Raw genomic sequence first — 14,055 nt, forward strand, 5'->3', positions numbered from 1 at the left:
ACCAGGAAGCCCTGTGTTCCAGGCTTACTGTAGCTGCCAAAGGCATCCAAGGGAGCGCAGAAGTGCCACAACATGGCTGCTTTCACAGCTTTTTCCTTAGGAAGAACCCTAATACCCGGCTGATTTACCTTCCTAGGGTTACTGTTAGGCTTGGGCCAAGGACTTTGAAAACCAGGAAGCCCTGTGCTCCAGGCACACTGCAGCTGTTCAAGGCATCCCAAGGGGAGCGCAAAAGTGACACAACTTGGCTGCCTCCACTGCTATTTCCATGAGACCATCCCCAACCTTAGGCTGGTTTTCCTTCCTAGCGTTGAGTTTTGAGTTAGGCCTATGGTTAGTGTTCTTTTAACCTGAAAGCCCTGAGTTCCAAGAACACAGCAGCTGCGAAGGACTACCCAAGAAGAGCACAAAAGTACCACCACATGCCTGCCTCCACAGCTATTTCCTTGGGGACATCCCTAATTCCTGGCTGATACGCCTTTCTCGTTGTCGGGTTGGGGTTAGGTAGGCCTTGTGCTAGGATTTTTAAAATCAGGAAGCCCAGACCTCCAGGCACACTGGAGCTGTGAAAGGCATCCAAAAGGGAGTGCAAAAGTGCCACAACATGGCTGCTTTCACAGCTTTTTCCTTAGGAAGAACTCTAATCCCCAGCTGATTTACCTTCCTAGGGTTACTGTTAGGCTTGGGCCAAGGACTTTGAAAACCAGGAAGCCCTGTGCTCCAGGCACACTGCAGCTGTTCAAGGCATCCCAAGGGGAGCGCAAAAGTGACACAACTTGGCTGCCTCCACTGCTATTTCCATGAGACCATCCCGAATCATAGGCTGATTTTCCTTCCTAGCGTTGAGGTTTGAGTTAGGCCTAGGGTTAGAGTTTTTTAACCAGAAAGCCCTGAGTTCCAAGAACACAGCAGCTGCGAAGGACTACCCAAGAAGAGCACAAAAGTACCACAACATGCCTGCCTCCACAGCTATTTCCTTGGGGACATCCCTAATTCCTGGCTGATTTGCCTTTCTCGTTGTCGGGTTGGGGTTAGGTAGGCCTTGTGCTAGGATAATTAAAAGCAGGAAACCCAGACCTCCAAGCACACTGGAGCTGTGAAATGCATCCAAAAGGGAGTGCAAAAGGGCCACAACATGGCTGCTTTCACAGCTTTTTTCTGTGCACCAACACTATACCTTCTCTGATATATCTCCCTAGGGTTAGGGTTCAGCCTAGGGCTAGGATTTTTTGAACCAGGAAGCCCTGTGTTCCAGGCTTACTGTAGCTGCCAAAGGCATCCCAAAGGGAGCGCAGAAGTGCCACAACATGGCTGCTTTCACAGCTTTTTCCTTAGGAAGAACCCTAATACCCGGCTGATTTACCTTCCTAGGGTTACTGTTAGGCTTGGGCCAAGGACTTTTAAAACCAGGAAGCCCTGTGCTCCAGGCACCCTGCAGCTGTTCAAGGCATCCCAAGGGGAGCGCAAAAGTGACACAACTTGGCTGCCTCCACTGCTATTTCCATGAGACCATCCTGAACCATAGGCTGATTTTCCTTCCTAGCGTTGAGGTTTGAGTTAGGCCTAGGGTTAGGGTTCTTTCAACCAGAAAGCCCTGATTTCCAAGAATACAGCAGCTGCGAAGGACTACCCAAGAAGAGCACAAAAGTACCACAACATGCCTGCCTCCACAGCTATTTCATTGGGCACATCCCTAATTCCTGGGTGATTTGCCTTTCTCGTCGTCGGGTTGGGGTTAGGTAGGCCTTGTGCTAGGATTTTTAAAATCAGGAAGCCCAGACCTCCAGGCACACTGGAGCTGTGAAAGGCAGCCAAAAGGGAGTGCAAAAGTGCCACAACATGGCTGCTTTCACAGCTTTTTCCTTAGGAAGAACCCTAATACCCGGCTGATTTACCTTCTTAGGGTTACTGTTAGGCTTCGGGCTAGGACTTTTAAAACCAGGAAGCCCTGTGCTCCAGGCACACTGCAGCTGTTCAAGGCATCCCAATGGGAGTGCAAAAGTGACACAACTTGGCTGCCTCCACTGCTATTTCCATGAGACCATCCCGAATCATAGGCTGATTTTCCTTCCTAGCGTTGAGGTTTGAGTTAGGCCTAGGGTTAGAGTTTTTTAACCAGAAAGCCCTGAGTTCCAAGAACACAGCAGCTGCGAAGGACTACCCAAGAAGAGCACAAAAGTACCACAACATGCCTGCCTCCACAGCTATTTCCTTGGGGACATCCCTAATTCCTGGCTGATTTGCCTTTCTCGTCGTCGGGTTGGGGTTAGGTAGGCCTTGTGCTAGGATATTTAAAAGCAGGAAACCCAGACCTCCAAGCACACTGGAGCTGTGAAATGCATCCAAAAGGGAGTGCAAAAGGGCCACAACATGGCTGCTTTCACAGCTTTTTTCTGTGCACCAACACTATACCTTCTCTGATATATCTCCCTAGGGTTAGGGTTCAGCCTAGGGCTAGGATTTTTTGAACCAGGAAGCCCTGTGTTCCAGGCTTACTGTAGCTGCCAAAGGCATCCAAGGGAGCGCAGAAGTGCCACAACATGGCTGCTTTCACAGCTTTTTCCTTAGGAAGAACCCTAATACCCGGCTGATTTACCTTCCTAGGGTTACTGTTAGGCTTGGGCCAAGGACTTTGAAAACCAGGAAGCCCTGTGCTCCAGGCACACTGCAGCTGTTCAAGGCATCCCAAGGGGAGCGCAAAAGTGACACAACTTGGCTGCCTCCACTGCTATTTCCATGAGACCATCCTGAACCATAGGCTGATTTTCCTTCCTAGCGTTGAGGTTTGAGTTAGGCCTAGTGTTAGGGTTCTTTCAACCAGAAAGCCCTGAGTTCCAAGAATACAGCAGCTGCGAAGGACTACCCAAGAAGAGCACAAAAGTACCACAACATGCCTGCCTCCACAGCTATTTCATTGGGCACATCCCTAATTCCTGGCTGATTTGCCTTTCTCGTCGTCGGGTTGGGGTTAGGTAGGCCTTGTGCTAGGATTTTTAAAATCAGGAAGCCCAGACCTCCAGGCACACTGGAGCTGTGAAAGGCAGCCAAAAGGGAGTGCAAAAGTGCCACAACATGGCTGCTTTCACAGCTTTTTCCTTAGGAAGAACCCTAATACCCGGCTGATTTACCTTCCTAGGGTTACTGTTAGGCTTCGGGCTAGGACTTTTAAAACCAGGAAGCCCTGTGCTCCAGGCACACTGCAGCTGTTCAAGGCATCCCAATGGGAGTGCAAAAGTGACACAACTTGGCTGCCTCCACTGCTATTTCCATGAGACCATCCCGAATCATAGGCTGATTTTCCTTCCTAGCGTTGAGGTTTGAGTTAGGCCTAGGGTTAGAGTTTTTTAACCAGAAAGCCCTGAGTTCCAAGAACACAGCAGCTGCGAAGGACTACCCAAGAAGAGCACAAAAGTACCACCACATGCCTGCCTCCACAGCTATTTCCTTGGGGACATCCCTAATTCCTGGCTGATTTGCCTTTCTCGTCGTCGGGTTGGGGTTAGGTAGGCCTTGTGCTAGGATATTTAAAAGCAGGAAACCCAGACCTCCAAGCACACTGGAGCTGTGAAATGCATCCAAAAGGGAGTGCAAAAGGGCCACAACATGGCTGCTTTCACAGCTTTTTTCTGTGCACCAACACTATACCTTCTCTGATATATCTCCCTAGGGTTAGGGTTCAGCCTAGGGCTAGGATTTTTTGAACCAGGAAGCCCTGTGTTCCAGGCTTACTGTAGCTGCCAAAGGCATCCAAGGGAGCGCAGAAGTGCCACAACATGGCTGCTTTCACAGCTTTTTCCTTAGGAAGAACCCTAATACCCGGCTGATTTACCTTCCTAGGGTTACTGTTAGGCTTGGGCCAAGGACTTTGAAAACCAGGAAGCCCTGTGCTCCAGGCACACTGCAGCTGTTCAAGGCATCCCAAGGGGAGCGCAAAAGTGACACAACTTGGCTGCCTCCACTGCTATTTCCATGAGACCATCCCCAACCTTAGGCTGGTTTTCCTTCCTAGCGTTGAGTTTTGAGTTAGGCCTATGGTTAGTGTTCTTTTAACCTGAAAGCCCTGAGTTCCAAGAACACAGCAGCTGCGAAGGACTACCCAAGAAGAGCACAAAAGTACCACCACATGCCTGCCTCCACAGCTATTTCCTTGGGGACATCCCTAATTCCTGGCTGATACGCCTTTCTCGTTGTCGGGTTGGGGTTAGGTAGGCCTTGTGCTAGGATTTTTAAAATCAGGAAGCCCAGACCTCCAGGCACACTGGAGCTGTGAAAGGCATCCAAAAGGGAGTGCAAAAGTGCCACAACATGGCTGCTTTCACAGCTTTTTCCTTAGGAAGAACCCTAATCCCCAGCTGATTTACCTTCCTAGGGTTACTGTTAGGCTTGGGCCAAGGACTTTGAAAACCAGGAAGCCCTGTGCTCCAGGCACACTGCAGCTGTTCAAGGCATCCCAAGGGGAGCGCAAAAGTGACACAACTTGGCTGCCTCCACTGCTATTTCCATGAGACCATCCTGAACCATAGGCTGATTTTCCTTCCTAGCGTTGAGGTTTGAGTTAGGCCTAGGGTTAGGGTTCTTTCAACCAGAAAGCCCTGAGTTCCAAGAATACAGCAGCTGCGAAGGACTACCCAAGAAGAGCACAAAAGTACCACAACATGCCTGCCTCCCCAGCTATTTCATTGGGCACATCCCTAATTCCTGGCTGATTTGCCTTTCTCGTCGTCGGGTTGGGGTTAGGTAGGCCTTGTGCTAGGATTTTTAAAATCAGGAAGCCCAGACCTCCAGGCACACTGGTGCTGTGAAAGGCAGCCAAAAGGGAGTGCAAAAGTGCCACAACATGGCTGCTTTCACAGCTTTTTCCTTAGGAAGAACCCTAATACCCGGCTGATTTACCTTCCTAGGGTTACTGTTAGGCTTCGGGCTAGGACTTTTAAAACCAGGAAGCCCTGTGCTCCAGGCACACTGCAGCTGTTCAAGGCATCCCAATGGGAGTGCAAAAGTGACACAACTTGGCTGCCTCCACTGCTATTTCCATGAGACCATCCCGAATCATAGGCTGATTTTCCTTCCTAGCGTTGAGGTTTGAGTTAGGCCTAGGGTTAGAGTTTTTTAACCAGAAAGCCCTGAGTTCCAAGAACACAGCAGCTGCGAAGGACTACCCAAGAAGAGCACAAAAGTACCACAACATGCCTGCCTCCACAGCTATTTCCTTGGGGACATCCCTAATTCCTGGCTGATTTGCCTTTCTCGTCGTCGGGTTGGGGTTAGGTAGGCCTTGTGCTAGGATATTTAAAAGCAGGAAACCCAGACCTCCAAGCACACTGGAGCTGTGAAATGCATCCAAAAGGGAGTGCAAAAGGGCCACAACATGGCTGCTTTCACAGCTTTTTTCTGTGCACCAACACTATACCTTCTCTGATATATCTCCCTAGGGTTAGGGTTCAGCCTAGGGCTAGGATTTTTTGAACCAGGAAGCCCTGTGTTCCAGGCTTACTGTAGCTGCCAAAGGCATCCAAGGGAGCGCAGAAGTGCCACAACATGGCTGCTTTCACAGCTTTTTCCTTAGGAAGAACCCTAATACCCGGCTGATTTACCTTCCTAGGGTTACTGTTAGGCTTGGGCCAAGGACTTTGAAAACCAGGAAGCCCTGTGCTCCAGGCACACTGCAGCTGTTCAAGGCATCCCAAGGGGAGCGCAAAAGTGACACAACTTGGCTGCCTCCACTGCTATTTCCATGAGACCATCCCCAACCTTAGGCTGGTTTTCCTTCCTAGCGTTGAGTTTTGAGTTAGGCCTATGGTTAGTGTTCTTTTAACCTGAAAGCCCTGAGTTCCAAGAACACAGCAGCTGCGAAGGACTACCCAAGAAGAGCACAAAAGTACCACCACATGCCTGCCTCCACAGCTATTTCCTTGGGGACATCCCTAATTCCTGGCTGATACGCCTTTCTCGTTGTCGGGTTGGGGTTAGGTAGGCCTTGTGCTAGGATTTTTAAAATCAGGAAGCCCAGACCTCCAGGCACACTGGAGCTGTGAAAGGCATCCAAAAGGGAGTGCAAAAGTGCCACAACATGGCTGCTTTCACAGCTTTTTCCTTAGGAAGAACCCTAATCCCCAGCTGATTTACCTTCCTAGGGTTACTGTTAGGCTTGGGCCAAGGACTTTGAAAACCAGGAAGCCCTGTGCTCCAGGCACACTGCAGCTGTTCAAGGCATCCCAAGGGGAGCGCAAAAGTGACACAACTTGGCTGCCTCCACTGCTATTTCCATGAGACCATCCCGAATCATAGGCTGATTTTCCTTCCTAGCGTTGAGGTTTGAGTTAGGCCTAGGGTTAGAGTTTTTTAACCAGAAAGCCCTGAGTTCCAAGAACACAGCAGCTGCGAAGGACTACCCAAGAAGAGCACAAAAGTACCACAACATGCCTGCCTCCACAGCTATTTCCTTGGGGACATCCCTAATTCCTGGCTGATTTGCCTTTCTCGTCGTCGGGTTGGGGTTAGGTAGGCCTTGTGCTAGGATATTTAAAAGCAGGAAACCCAGACCTCCAAGCACACTGGAGCTGTGAAATGCATCCAAAAGGGAGTGCAAAAGGGCCACAACATGGCTGCTTTCACAGCTTTTTTCTGTGCACCAACACTATACCTTCTCTGATATATCTCCCTAGGGTTAGGGTTCAGCCTAGGGCTAGGATTTTTTGAACCAGGAAGCCCTGTGTTCCAGGCTTACTGTAGCTGCCAAAGGCATCCCAAAGGGAGCGCAGAAGTGCCACAACATGGCTGCTTTCACAGCTTTTTCCTTAGGAAGAACCCTAATACCCGGCTGATTTACCTTCCTAGGGTTACTGTTAGGCTTGGGCCAAGGACTTTTAAAACCAGGAAGCCCTGTGCTCCAGGCACCCTGCAGCTGTTCAAGGCATCCCAAGGGGAGCGCAAAAGTGACACAACTTGGCTGCCTCCACTGCTATTTCCATGAGACCATCCCCAACCATAGGCTGATTTTCCTTCCTAGCGTTGAGGTTTGAGTTAGGCCTAGGGTTAGGGTTCTTTCAACCAGAAAGCCCTGAGTTCCAAGAATACAGCAGCTGCGAAGGACTACCCAAGAAGAGCACAAAAGTACCACAACATGCCTGCCTCCCCAGCTATTTCATTGGGCACATCCCTAATTCCTGGCTGATTTGCCTTTCTCGTCGTCGGGTTGGGGTTAGGTAGGCCTTGTGCTAGGATTTTTAAAATCAGGAAGCCCAGACCTCCAGGCACACTGGAGCTGTGAAAGGCAGCCAAAAGGGAGTGCAAAAGTGCCACAACATGGCTGCTTTCACAGCTTTTTCCTTAGGAAGAACCCTAATACCCGGCTGATTTACCTTCCTAGGGTTACTGTTAGGCTTCGGGCTAGGACTTTTAAAACCAGGAAGCCCTGTGCTCCAGGCACACTGCAGCTGTTCAAGGCATCCCAATGGGAGTGCAAAAGTGACACAACTTGGCTGCCTCCACTGCTATTTCCATGAGACCATCCCGAATCATAGGCTGATTTTCCTTCCTAGCGTTGAGGTTTGAGTTAGGCCTAGGGTTAGAGTTTTTTAACCAGAAAGCCCTGAGTTCCAAGAACACAGCAGCTGCGAAGGACTACCCAAGAAGAGCACAAAAGTACCACAACATGCCTGCCTCCACAGCTATTTCCTTGGGGACATCCCTAATTCCTGGCTGATTTGCCTTTCTCGTCGTCGGGTTGGGGTTAGGTAGGCCTTGTGCTAGGATATTTAAAAGCAGGAAACCCAGACCTCCAAGCACACTGGAGCTGTGAAATGCATCCAAAAGGGAGTGCAAAAGGGCCACAACATGGCTGCTTTCACAGCTTTTTTCTGTGCACCAACACTATACCTTCTCTGATATATCTCCCTAGGGTTAGGGTTCAGCCTAGGGCTAGGATTTTTTGAACCAGGAAGCCCTGTGTTCCAGGCTTACTGTAGCTGCCAAAGGCATCCAAGGGAGCGCAGAAGTGCCACAACATGGCTGCTTTCACAGCTTTTTCCTTAGGAAGAACCCTAATACCCGGCTGATTTACCTTCCTAGGGTTACTGTTAGGCTTGGGCCAAGGACTTTTAAAACCAGGAAGCCCTGTGCTCCAGGCACACTGCAGCTGTTCAAGGCATCCCAACGGGAGCGCAAAAGTGACACAACTTGGCTGCCTCCACTGCTATTTCCATGAGACCATCCCCAACCTTAGGCTGGTTTTCCTTCCTAGCGTTGAGTTTTGAGTTAGGCCTATGGTTAGTGTTCTTTTAACCTGAAAGCCCTGAGTTCCAAGAACACAGCAGCTGCGAAGGACTACCCAAGAAGAGCACAAAAGTACCACCACATGCCTGCCTCCACAGCTATTTCATTGGGGACATCCCTAATTCCTGGCTGATACGCCTTTCTCGTTGTCGGGTTGGGGTTAGGTAGGCCTTGTGCTAGGATTTTTAAAATCAGGAAGCCCAGACCTCCAGGCACACTGGAGCTGTGAAAGGCATCCAAAAGGGAGTGCAAAAGTGCCACAACATGGCTGCTTTCACAGCTTTTTCCTTAGGAAGAACCCTAATCCCCAGCTGATTTACCTTCCTAGGGTTACTGTTAGGCTTGGGCCAAGGACTTTGAAAACCAGGAAGCCCTGTGCTCCAGGCACACTGCAGCTGTTCAAGGCATCCCAAGGGGAGCGCAAAAGTGACACAACTTGGCTGCCTCCACTGCTATTTCCATGAGACCATCCCGAATCATAGGCTGATTTTCCTTCCTAGCGTTGAGGTTTGAGTTAGGCCTAGGGTTAGAGTTTTTTAACCAGAAAGCCCTGAGTTCCAAGAACACAGCAGCTGCGAAGGACTACCCAAGAAGAGCACAAAAGTACCACAACATGCCTGCCTCCACAGCTATTTCCTTGGGGACATCCCTAATTCCTGGCTGATTTGCCTTTCTCGTCGTCGGGTTGGGGTTAGGTAGGCCTTGTGCTAGGATATTTAAAAGCAGGAAACCCAGACCTCCAAGCACACTGGAGCTGTGAAATGCATCCAAAAGGGAGTGCAAAAGGGCCACAACATGGCTGCTTTCACAGCTTTTTTCTGTGCACCAACACTATACCTTCTCTGATATATCTCCCTAGGGTTAGGGTTCAGCCTAGGGCTAGGATTTTTTGAACCAGGAAGCCCTGTGTTCCAGGCTTACTGTAGCTGCCAAAGGCATCCCAAAGGGAGCGCAGAAGTGCCACAACATGGCTGCTTTCACAGCTTTTTCCTTAGGAAGAACCCTAATACCCGGCTGATTTACCTTCCTAGGGTTACTGTTAGGCTTGGGCCAAGGACTTTTAAAACCAGGAAGCCCTGTGCTCCAGGCACCCTGCAGCTGTTCAAGGCATCCCAAGGGGAGCGCAAAAGTGACACAACTTGGCTGCCTCCACTGCTATTTCCATGAGACCATCCTGAACCATAGGCTGATTTTCCTTCCTAGCGTTGAGGTTTGAGTTAGGCCTAGGGTTAGGGTTCTTTCAACCAGAAAGCCCTGAGTTCCAAGAATACAGCAGCTGCGAAGGACTACCCAAGAAGAGCACAAAAGTACCACAACATGCCTGCCTCCCCAGCTATTTCATTGGGCACATCCCTAATTCCTGGCTGATTTGCCTTTCTCGTCGTCGGGTTGGGGTTAGGTAGGCCTTGTGCTAGGATTTTTAAAATCAGGAAGCCCAGACCTCCAGGCACACTGGTGCTGTGAAAGGCAGCCAAAAGGGAGTGCAAAAGTGCCACAACATGGCTGCTTTCACAGCTTTTTCCTTAGGAAGAACCCTAATACCCGGCTGATTTACCTTCCTAGGGTTACTGTTAGGCTTCGGGCTAGGACTTTTAAAACCAGGAAGCCCTGTGCTCCAGGCACACTGCAGCTGTTCAAGGCATCCCAATGGGAGTGCAAAAGTGACACAACTTGGCTGCCTCCACTGCTATTTCCATGAGACCATCCCGAATCATAGGCTGATTTTCCTTCCTAGCGTTGAGGTTTGAGTTAGGCCTAGGGTTAGAGTTTTTTAACCAGAAAGCCCTGAGTTCCAAGAACACAGCAGCTGCGAAGGACTACCCAAGAAGAGCACAAAAGTACCACCACATGCCTGCCTCCACAGCTATTTCCTTGGGGACATCCCTAATTCCTGGCTGATTTGCCTTTCTCGTCGTCGGGTTGGGGTTAGGTAGGCCTTGTGCTAGGATATTTAAAAGCAGGAAACCCAGACCTCCAAGCACACTGGAGCTGTGAAATGCATCCAAAAGGGAGTGCAAAAGGGCCACAACATGGCTGCTTTCACAGCTTTTTTCTGTGCACCAACACTATACCTTCTCTGATATATCTCCCTAGGGTTAGGGTTCAGCCTAGGGCTAGGATTTTTTGAACCAGGAAGCCCTGTGTTCCAGGCTTACTGTAGCTGCCAAAGGCATCCAAGGGAGCGCAGAAGTGCCACAACATGGCTGCTTTCACAGCTTTTTCCTTAGGAAGAACCCTAATACCCGGCTGATTTACCTTCCTAGGGTTACTGTTAGGCTTGGGCCAAGGACTTTGAAAACCAGGAAGCCCTGTGCTCCAGGCACACTGCAGCTGTTCAAGGCATCCCAAGGGGAGCGCAAAAGTGACACAACTTGGCTGCCTCCACTGCTATTTCCATGAGACCATCCCCAACCTTAGGCTGGTTTTCCTTCCTAGCGTTGAGTTTTGAGTTAGGCCTATGGTTAGTGTTCTTTTAACCTGAAAGCCCTGAGTTCCAAGAACACAGCAGCTGCGAAGGACTACCCAAGAAGAGCACAAAAGTACCACCACATGCCTGCCTCCACAGCTATTTCCTTGGGGACATCCCTAATTCCTGGCTGATACGCCTTTCTCGTTGTCGGGTTGGGGTTAGGTAGGCCTTGTGCTAGGATTTTTAAAATCAGGAAGCCCAGACCTCCAGGCACACTGGAGCTGTGAAAGGCATCCAAAAGGGAGTGCAAAAGTGCCACAACATGGCTGCTTTCACAGCTTTTTCCTTAGGAAGAACCCTAATCCCCAGCTGATTTACCTTCCTAGGGTTACTGTTAGGCTTGGGCCAAGGACTTTGAAAACCAGGAAGCCCTGTGCTCCAGGCACACTGCAGCTGTTCAAGGCATCCCAAGGGGAGCGCAAAAGTGACACAACTTGGCTGCCTCCACTGCTATTTCCATGAGACCATCCCGAATCATAGGCTGATTTTCCTTCCTAGCGTTGAGGTTTGAGTTAGGCCTAGGGTTAGAGTTTTTTAACCAGAAAGCCCTGAGTTCCAAGAACACAGCAGCTGCGAAGGACTACCCAAGAAGAGCACAAAAGTACCACAACATGCCTGCCTCCACAGCTATTTCCTTGGGGACATCCCTAATTCCTGGCTGATTTGCCTTTCTCGTCGTCGGGTTGGGGTTAGGTAGGCCTTGTGCTAGGATATTTAAAAGCAGGAAACCCAGACCTCCAAGCACACTGGAGCTGTGAAATGCATCCAAAAGGGAGTGCAAAAGGGCCACAACATGGCTGCTTTCACAGCTTTTTTCTGTGCACCAACACTATACCTTCTCTGATATATCTCCCTAGGGTTAGGGTTCAGCCTAGGGCTAGGATTTTTTGAACCAGGAAGCCCTGTGTTCCAGGCTTACTGTAGCTGCCAAAGGCATCCCAAAGGGAGCGCAGAAGTGCCACAACATGGCTGCTTTCACAGCTTTTTCCTTAGGAAGAACCCTAATACCCGGCTGATTTACCTTCCTAGGGTTACTGTTAGGCTTGGGCCAAGGACTTTTAAAACCAGGAAGCCCTGTGCTCCAGGCACCCTGCAGCTGTTCAAGGCATCCCAAGGGGAGCGCAAAAGTGACACAACTTGGCTGCCTCCACTGCTATTTCCATGAGACCATCCTGAACCATAGGCTGATTTTCCTTCCTAGCGTTGAGGTTTGAGTTAGGCCTAGGGTTAGGGTTCTTTCAACCAGAAAGCCCTGAGTTCCAAGAATACAGCAGCTGCGAAGGACTACCCAAGAAGAGCACAAAAGTACCACAACATGCCTGCCTCCACAGCTATTTCATTGGGCACATCCCTAATTCCTGGCTGATTTGCCTTTCTCGTCGTCGGGTTGGGGTTAGGTAGGCCTTGTGCTAGGATTTTTAAAATCAGGAAGCCCAGACCTCCAGGCACACTGGAGCTGTGAAAGGCAGCCAAAAGGGAGTGCAAAAGTGCCACAACATGGCTGCTTTCACAGCTTTTTCCTTAGGAAGAACCCTAATACCCGGCTGATTTACCTTCCTAGGGTTACTGTTAGGCTTCGGGCTAGGACTTTTAAAACCAGGAAGCCCTGTGCTCCAGGCACACTGCAGCTGTTCAAGGCATCCCAATGGGAGTGCAAAAGTGACACAACTTGGCTGCCTCCACTGCTATTTCCATGAGACCATCCCGAATCATAGGCTGATTTTCCTTCCTAGCGTTGAGGTTTGAGTTAGGCCTAGGGTTAGAGTTTTTTAACCAGAAAGCCCTGAGTTCCAAGAACACAGCAGCTGCGAAGGACTACCCAAGAAGAGCACAAAAGTACCACCACATGCCTGCCTCCACAGCTATTTCCTTGGGGACATCCCTAATTCCTGGCTGATTTGCCTTTCTCGTCGTCGGGTTGGGGTTAGGTAGGCCTTGTGCTAGGATATTTAAAAGCAGGAAACCCAGACCTCCAAGCACACTGGAGCTGTGAAATGCATCCAAAAGGGAGTGCAAAAGGGCCACAACATGGCTGCTTTCACAGCTTTTTTCTGTGCACCAACACTATACCTTCTCTGATATATCTCCCTAGGGTTAGGGTTCAGCCTAGGGCTAGGATTTTTTGAACCAGGAAGCCCTGTGTTCCAGGCTTACTGTAGCTGCCAAAGGCATCCAAGGGAGCGCAGAAGTGCCACAACATGGCTGCTTTCACAGCTTTTTCCTTAGGAAGAACCCTAATACCCGGCTGATTTACCTTCCTAGGGTTACTGTTAGGCTTGGGCCAAGGACTTTGAAAACCAGGAAGCCCTGTGCTCCAGGCACACTGCAGCTGTTCAAGGCATCCCAAGGGGAGCGCAAAAGTGACACAACTTGGCTGCCTCCACTGCTATTTCCATGAGACCATCCCCAACCTTAGGCTGGTTTTCCTTCCTAGCGTTGAGTTTTGAGTTAGGCCTAGGGTTAGTGTTCTTTTAACCTGAAAGCCCTGAGTTCCAAGAACACAGCAGCTGCGAAGGACTACCCAAGAAGAGCACAAAAGTACCACCACATGCCTGCCTCCACAGCTATTTCCTTGGGGACATCCCTAATTCCTGGCTGATACGCCTTTCTCGTCGTCGGGTTGGGGTTAGGTAGGCCTTGTGCTAGGATTTTTAAAATCAGGAAGCCCAGACCTCCAGGCACACTGGAGCTGTGAAAGGCAGCCAAAAGGGAGTGCAAAAGTGCCACAACATGGCTGCTTTCACAGCTTTTTCCTTAGGAAGAACCCTAATACCCAGCTGATTTACCTTCCTAGGGTTACTGTTAGGCTTCGGGCTAGGACTTTTAAAACCAGGAAGCCCTGTGCTCCAGGCACACTGCAGCTGTTCAAGGCATCCCAATGGGAGTGCAAAAGTGACACAACTTGGCTGCCTCCACTGCTATTTCCATGAGACCATCCCGAATCATAGGCTGATTTTCCTTCCTAGCGTTGAGGTTTGAGTTAGGCCTAGGGTTAGAGTTTTTTAACCAGAAAGCCCTGAGTTCCAAGAACACAGCAGCTGCGAAGGACTACCCAAGAAGAGCACAAAAGTACCACAACATGCCTGCCTCCACAGCTATTTCCTTGGGGACATCCCTAATTCCTGGCTGATTTGCCTTTCTCGTCGTCGGGTTGGGGTTAGGTAGGCCTTGTGCTAGGATATTTAAAAGCAGGAAACCCAGACCTCCAAGCACACTGGAGCTGTGAAATGCATCCAAAAGGGAGTGCAAAAGGGCCACAACATGGCTGCTTTCACAGCTTTTTTCTGTGCACCAACACTATACCTTCTCTG

This window comes from Melospiza georgiana, chromosome 20 (genome assembly GCF_028018845.1).
Source record: "Melospiza georgiana isolate bMelGeo1 chromosome 20, bMelGeo1.pri, whole genome shotgun sequence".
Taxonomy (NCBI): domain Eukaryota; kingdom Metazoa; phylum Chordata; class Aves; order Passeriformes; family Passerellidae; genus Melospiza; species Melospiza georgiana.